This window comes from Petromyzon marinus, chromosome 6, assembly GCF_048934315.1.
Source record: "Petromyzon marinus isolate PM22_M1 ecotype Great Lakes invasive population chromosome 6, UKy_Petmar_22M1.pri1.0, whole genome shotgun sequence".
NCBI lineage: Eukaryota > Metazoa > Chordata > Hyperoartia > Petromyzontiformes > Petromyzontidae > Petromyzon > Petromyzon marinus.
The window spans coordinates 2,958,101-2,966,558 of NC_133672.1; the positions used below are offsets into that span (position 1 = coordinate 2,958,101).

General features: G+C 44.6%; 1 long non-coding RNA gene across 1 annotated transcript; it reads right to left on the reverse strand.

Annotated features, from left to right (window-relative positions):
• Nucleotides 1-7,740, reverse strand: LOC142922292 (uncharacterized). Its single transcript, XR_012939976.1, has 3 exons — nucleotides 7,579-7,740; nucleotides 3,403-3,454; nucleotides 1-332 (listed from the first exon to the last, which is right to left on the reverse strand). It is a non-coding gene; the product is annotated as an uncharacterized LOC142922292 (long non-coding RNA).
• Nucleotides 7,741-8,458: the final 718 nt, after the last annotated feature.

An 8,458-nucleotide genomic window follows, 5' to 3' on the forward strand; every position in this document is an offset into this window, starting at 1 on the left:
TGTAGAGAAATGGCACACTTTAATACGGTGTACATATGAACACTGTGACCAGCGGCTTGACATTAGTGGGAGTCACGATGGCGACATGGTAACAAGCTCGCCTGGGTATGAAGGAGGTTATGGGTTCGATGCTGACGCCTTTTTGTTTATTTGGAGTTTGCAGTGTTCTCCCCATTGATTTTTCTCCGGGTCTTCCCGTTTTCCCCTCCATATTTGGAAAATTGGATTTAGAGTATTTGAACAATTTCCACATTGGTAAGCCACTTCGGTTGAGCGATCATTTGTGGCCAGGTCGCTTCTGAAAAAACGCCATAAAATTCAGTGGGCCTTACCTGGTAAAATACAAAACAAATAGTTAGTAAGCGCTAGGGGGCCCTGGTGTGAGGAATTACATGAGGCCCCCTATCCAATGTGCCCCATCTTCATAACGCGGCACCTGCCCCCCTCCCCCCCCCCTCCCAAGATGCACCTCCCTTTTTGGGATCGGCAGTACTGAGTAGGTGCATTTGGTATTCACATAATTCCCTATAGCTTAAAAGGCGAAAAATGAAAGCACTGTGTTCATACGGTACGTTGTTAGCTTTACAGAACATTTCCGTATTGGGGCTACAGCAGAGCTGGGCTGACACAGTGACAAATCCCAGAAAGGACATCATGCCAGGTAAGTGCAATGGAAGTACGAGGAAGATGGGAAGACAACAGCATAAGAGAAACATAGCAATCTACTTTACAGTAATAGCAATTTCAAGACGTAGGGACTTTTTACATGAAAAAAGGGAGGTTAAACACGTAGGCTTTCGCGATCAATATCATCCATTATACAGGTTTTGGGGGTTAGATGGCGTAAATATATATTTAACTACATACAATCGACAGGAGGTGCAGGAACAATGGGATTGCATAATGCGCATGCATAATGTACGTTGATTACCATATCAATAACCCAAACGGCATTCATTAATCCCCCACCGCACTTCGCGCAAAAGGAGCACACATGTGACGTCATCACATCTACCCCTCTATTTAAGGAACGAAAGAGGAGGCTTTCTCCACAAATCTGGCTGTCGCCTGATGAAGCCAGTTGTAATTACTGGCGAAACGTCGTACTCAGATTGTAAATGTTGTGGCTTTGCTCTCCAACACACCGATGTGCTGTACTAGTAACGAATTGGCCACGTTCTGTTTACGTGACAAACCTCACTAATGGGCTGCTGTCGGGTGGTGGCGTGTTTAATGATACATTTATATATTTACGCGATCTAACCCAAAAAAAAACTGTATTATGAAAAAAGAGACATTAACACTATCGTTATGTGTATATTGAGCATATTCCAGAATAGTTATCAGCGGGTTGTCCATCTACAGATGGACGATGTCATCCCCACACCATGTCAGTCATGGCGGCAGTTCAACCATGCTTCACCACGCTGGTTAAGTGTGCATTCGTGACAGTGGGGGAAAGGCCCAGGACAAGTTCAGATACCAGGCGCCACTGATGTGAGCCGTGGCTGGGAATCGACCTCGGGTTTGGCGGGTTCATAGCTCAGTGTGCTAACAACTGCACTGCTGCTCCGCCCCCTTTGAAACGATCTCGGTCTGTAAATATCAGTCTCCTTGGATTACACTTGTTCAAGGCTCAGTGCAAAATAATACGAAACTTTGCATTGAATAAATAACAGAGTATGATCCAGTGACCTCTTAACACATTCGCTATGTCCTATTTTTGTCTCCAAGTGCAGCTGAGGTGCCTTGTTGACAGATTTTATTCGAGGCAACATAGTAAAAGCCTACAAGGTATTGTATGATTTAAATGTGCTAAACTTGGATGATGAAATGTATGGCACACGTTATTTATATGTCAGTCCACTGCTAGATGAGGATCTCCCTATGCCATACGGGTCTTGGGGAATATTTGACCATACTTCACTGCGCTGGTCGGTGCGGGTTTTGGCGAAGACGATGTGTAAGTAAATATGTAAATACAATTGCAGGTGTTAAGCTAACACGCAATATCATGGCCCGGTAACAAATGTAATCATGTGAATCCCTGGAAACAGATGCAGACGCTCATCGCGTGCATGACAAAGCGTGTGTCTGAGTTCTATAGAAACAGAGCATGCCAGTAGCACCAGACTTGCTTATCCCAACTAAACTAAAATCTAAATTAAAACTATTTAAATTTTTACAAGGTTAAGGTACACTGAGCTATGCATATTTTTTTTTGTCAGAAGCGACCTGGCGACAAATTATAGCTCAACGATGTGGCATATCACGTGGAAATATATAGCAGTAAAATATTATAAACGTATGTTTCTAAATGTGGAGGGGAAAGACCGGACGACCCGGAGAAAAATTCTACACGACCACGGGAAGAGAGACATGCAACTCAAAATATACAGATGTCAAGGGTGGGGTCGGGATCGAATCCACGACCTCCTGTATACCATGCGAGGTGGTTAACATCTCACCACCACGGCGCCTAACTGAACTCGTTCAGTAGCAGTTTGTAACACCTTCCTGCCGTTCTCAAGGGGTCGAGACAATTCCCTACTCTGTGCCATCAGCTGGGTGCATAGCTCAGCTTGCTATCCCCCGTGTGCCCACTTCACCCAAAATGCATTTGTGATGCTGTTGTACCCTAACACCCGTGACTTATTTGCGGCATGCCAGGAGGCACTTGTAACACTTCGCATACTCATTTTGACCGGACTTCAATGACTGACCTCCAAATGAGTCACAGGACATGTGATGAATACACAATGCACATGCGCCTTCGTACGAACACTGCCGTATAACATACAAAATAGGCCGACGTTTCGGGCAGTGGGCCTTTTTCAGATAAGGCCACTGTTAAGGAGAAATATGTTTTCTCTCGTCCAAGTGAACTTGACCTTTTTCATGTTTCACCCTAAGTAAACGGGGTGCACTGATGCAATGATTCGATTTCAGAATCGATTATTTCTTTTCAACATTGGGACGAATGTAACGACCTCCAGTTGCCGTGACATGAGATTTGGCACATCGGAAGAAGAGCATCGACACATCGAACACTCGACGATATTCACCATAACATCGGAACACGCACATCGATGTTCGATTTTTTTCACTTCAAATAAAGTTCGTATAAAAAAATGATCAATGTAAATATAGAACAAAAATAATACGAAAATAGCACAATCACGTATACGATACACAAGTGTTCACTTTGAGAGTCGTTGCCAGGTTATACACCTGGCAACAACGTTTATGAACAAACAAAAATCAAAGCCTAAAAAAAATTCTACCTTTTTTTTCAGTGTGAAAAAAACACACGCACACACGCACGATTTCGACAGAAAAACATCGAAACGAAAACACTGATTTTCAGATAGGGTCAACACCGATGTCAAAATATCGACTTACCTGAAAAAAACATCGGTCTTACGGATATGTTCCTGCTTTTTTTTGCCCATCCCTGAATGTACAAATCGGAAACACAATCGGTTATCACTCACATGATTTTGACGCATTTATCTCCTAGATTAGCAATCGATCTTAACAGATGAATCGGTGCATCGATAGTCCCCCAAAATGCTCTAGGTGTCGGCTGCATACAATCACTTTCACGACCGCGGTTATCGTCAAAAGGACACAAGAACACAATCTCCCCCCATTCCCGTCGTATCTTTTGCGCATTGGTTTACGTGGCCCTGATTTGCCTGTTTGTCCATCTTGCCGTGGGTTGACTTGACACGGCCAGCTGGGTTGCTCACAGCTGAGCTTACCATGGAGTGATGGGATGATGCGTGCTGGAGGAGCTCACGGGAGACGGCCCCTCGTGCATTTGTATCCACGTGGTTGCAAAATGCTTGCAAGGCATTTAGTTTGCAATTATGGCTGATTACGCTTTGCCGGTTTAAACAAATGTTTGCAGCAGCAGCAGCAGCAACAACAACAACGATATACATACTGAGCCTACTATACCCACGTTATGTAAAAGGCACAGCGTGCTGCATGATGAACCCTGTAACCCAAGTTCAAGTCCTTGCCATGGCTTGACATCAGTGGCGAGTAATGTCTGTACCGTTTTTTTTAATTTATGTTGTGTACTTGTATACCACTGCCAACGCAGAAACACCAAATCATTTTATACGATATTTGTCCGTTTGAAATGTACTTGTAAGATATCCTAACTCGGCTTTTAATACGAACCTTCAACGTACAAATATAGACGTTTAATGAGTGTCCATAACATTTCCAACATCGTGTTACTGCAAACTAAGATGCATTCAACAACAGGTTCTGCAATATATTTCACATATTGACAACTGTACCATATGGGTTTCAAACTTTAAGACTGTTTAAAAATAAAAATAAAATGTTATAACATTGTATGGGGTATTATTTGTCAACATTCTAAACCTATATGAATTATTGTTTTCACTCTGTCGCAACATTGAGTGATGTTTTGATGGCCACGTGAATGCTGGATTTATAACTTGGCTTGACACTGAGATGCACACTCAATTGAGAAGGTTGGCCTTTGGAAAAATATATTCAGGAGGGTTTCAAATAAAAAAAATCAACCACAGTGCTACTCCTAATAATAGCATGAGGTGTCTAAAATTTTACGCATGTGCTCCCACAGCTCACCAGCTGATAACGGAACAGATTGTAAATAAGCTGTCAATTCGTTTTTTTCCTCTCACAGCATTTCAACAAATAATTGGTGGCGAGTAGTTTAGTCGAGGTCTGGTGAGTTTGCATTTTGAAACAAGATACACAAACATTGCTTGTATTATCACGAGGCCACAGACAGGAAACAAAATGGTAAATGACCACCGCACACGTATAGATGTCTCGGTATGAACGTCACGTGTTCACCTCTTTAACTGGGAAATTAAGAGATATGCCACGGTGGTGTAACGGGTGGCACACTGGGCCTGCCTTGCCACCTCGAGATGGCCGCTTCGATTGCGCCGCCAGGAGGGGCAGTTGAAGCAGTGGAACATTGGGGGAAGTTTCTTAAATCCACCTCCTTCTGTCCACCCATTGGCATACATTGGAGCTCCACTTTTAGTTGACCGGCGGTTTGCATGTGGTGGGGTAATGTGTGGGTACACCCACTTCTCCCAACACCTCCGATTAGCACGGTTGGATATAGTGAGGGAAAAAAGTATTTGATCCCCTGCTGATTTTGTACGTTTGCCCACTGACAAAGAAATGATCAGTCTATAATTTTAATGGTAGGTTTATTTGAACAGTAAGAGACAGAATAACCAAAAAATCCAGAAAAACGCATGTCAAAAATGTTATAAATTGATTTGCATTTTAATGAGGGAAATAAGTATTTGACCCCTCTGCAAAACATGACTTAGTACTTGGTGTCAACGCCCTTGTTGGCAATCACAGAGGTCAGACGTTTCTTGTAGTTGGCCACCAGGCTTGCACACATCTCAGGAGAGATTTTGTCCCACTCCTCTTTGCAGATCTTCTCCAAGTCATTAAGGTTTCGAGGTTGACGTTTGGCAACTCGAACCTTCAGCTCCCTCCACAGATTTTCTATGGGATTAAGGTCTGGAGACTGGCTAGGTCACTCCAGGACCTTAATGTGCTGCTTCTTGAGCCACTCCTTTGTTGCCTTGGCCGTGTGTTTTGGGTCATTATCATGCTGGAATACCCATCCACGACCCATTTTCAATGCCCTGGCTGAGGGAAGGAGGTTCTCACCCAAGATTTGACGGTACATGGCCCCGTCCATCGTCCCTTTGATGCGGTGAAGTTGTCCTGTCCCCTTAACAGAAAAACACCCCCAAAGCATAATGCTTTCACCTCCATGTTTGACGGTGAGGATGGTGTTCTTGTGGTCATAGGCAGCATTCCTCCTCCTCCAAACACGGCGAGTTGAGTTGATGCCAAAGAGCTCTATTTTGGTCTCATCTGACCACAACACTTTCACCCAGTTGTCCTCTGAATCATTCAGATGTTTATTGGCAAACTTCAGACGGGCATGTATATGTGCTTTCTTGAGCAGGGCGACCTTGTGGGTGCTGCAGGATTTCAGTCCTTCACGGCGTAGTGTGTTACAAATTGACAAGATCCTCCCGTGTAGTTCTGGGCTGATTCCTCACCGTTCTCATGATCACTGCAACTCCACGAGGTGAGATCTTGCATGGAGCCCCAGACCGAGGGAGATTGACAGTTCTTTTGTGTTTCTTCCATTTGCGAATAATCGCACCAACTGTTGTCACCTTATATAAATAGCTTTTACCCTTTTAACTGGCACAAAAACTGACACCTTTATTCAAGACATCATGTTTGCAATAACCACAGCACAAGCAGTCAAAATGCAAACAAAAGAGACAACTCTGATAATAATATGCACTGTCCTTGAATTTGATTGGTCCACACCCGAGACGGCTTTTCTTAGAGCCTTCTCACCAAGCTGCTTGGCAATGGTCTTGTAGCCCATTCCAGCCTTGTGTAGGTCTACAATCTTGTCCCTGACATCCTTGGAGAGCTCTTTGGTCTCGGCCATGGTGGAGAGTTTGGAATCTGATTTATTGATTGCTTCTGTGGACAGGTGTCTTTTATAAGGTAACAAGCTCAGATTAGGAGCACTCCCTTTAAGAATGTGCTCCTAATTTCAGCTCGTTGCCTGGGAGCCAGAAATCTTTCTGATTGAGAGGGGGTCAAATACTTATTTCCCTCATTAAAATGCAAATCAATTTATAACATTTTTGACATGCGTTTTTCTGAATTTTTGTTTTTGTTATTCTGTCTCTTCAATGTTCAAATAAACCTACCATTAAAATTATAGACTGATCATTTCTTTGTCAGTGGGCAAACGTACAAAATCAGCAGGGGATCAAATACTTTTTTCCCTCACTGTACGTACAGTATAAGAGAAGTTCAACATACATATACAACACGTCTGGTCAACGTGGAAGAGTAGACCAAATACCCTACGGATATCCCTTTAATGGAGGCCCTTCTGCCCGCAGTGGTGTTGGCATGCAATTGCAGGGCTGCACCTTTTACCTGTATTTTCTCCGGGATAAATAAGATAAATAAAGATGCCGATTTTGATTCTATTTACAAAACTATTATTTACCCTTAAACCTGCCACCGTGTGGTGTGTACGTTCGCAGGCGTAAATTCGCGCACTTATGAGGAATACATATTCTACTGCAATCGATGATTGGTTCCAAACTTTCGGAATCGTGATTCGATTTTGAAAACAGGTGCCGGTTTACCTGTTATCCTTCAACGTCCTTGACAATTACCCTGTCTTCTAACGTGTTTACTTTATAGTGTTTATATGTTTTTCTTGCTCTATTCCCACAATCAACGCAAGGCTTCAAATTACTCTCGTGAGCCTGTACACAGAATCGCATGAAAATGTAAAATAGAACAAAAGCTTAACGTTTTACTCTCACCGACAGGAACAAAAAAATACAGTAATTGGACGTTTCAGCCAACTAGACTCCACCAGGAAACATTGCAACGGTTATCCCTCAACCTGTAGCTCTTTTCCCCGTGCTGCGTGTTTCAATTGATGTACGGCCATCGTGTTAGCGGGGGAGGGGGGGCACGCACCTGGTTAAAAATAAATGAACGTGCCATGAAATTTCAAAAATAGGGTCAGCCGAGGATGAATGGAGGAGGGGTGCACGAGGGCGGCCGGAGGGGTCGTCGGGCGCGCGGCCGTTGAGCCACGCTGTTCGTGGCCGTTGAGCCACGCTTTTCGTGACCGTTGAGCCACGCTTTTCGGGGCTATTGAGCCACGCTTTTCGTGGCCGTTGAGCCACGCTGTTCGTGGCCGTTGAGCCACGCTGTTCGTGGCCGTTGAGCCACGCTTTTCGTGGCCGTTGAGCCACGCTTTTCGGGGCTATTGAGCCACGCTTTTCGTGGCCGTTGAGCCACGCTGTTCGTGGCCGTTGAGCCACGCTGTTCGTGGCCGTTGAGCCACGCTTATCGTGGCCGTTGAGCCACGCTTTTCGGGGCTATCTGGCCACGCTTTTCCGGGCTGTCTGGCCAAGCTTTTCGGGGCTGTCTGGCCACGCTTTTCGGGGCTGTCTGGCCACGCTTTTCGTGGTCGCGAGAGGCGAGTATGGCCCTGGAGACGACGATTATAAACGGACTTTGTTGTTGTCGTCTTCTCTGCGCAATGTCTATTCCATGCACGTAATGTTGAATGAATGAGTGAATATTCGCGAATACCAGTACAGAGAAAACCTCGGAACTAATATTGCTCAATAGGTATGACGACGACGAGGAGGATGATATTGCTAGTTGTGGGTGGAGCGGTGGCGCAGTGGTTAGTGCACGGTGCCATGGACCTAAAGACCAGAGTTCGATTTCTGACCACGGCTAGCACCGGCTGAGAGTGATAGTAGTAGGAAACGTAGTGGACTGGAAGCCCAACTGGGATTAATTCACAGGAGGCAGGGGATTAATTGTGTATGTCTGTGGATGT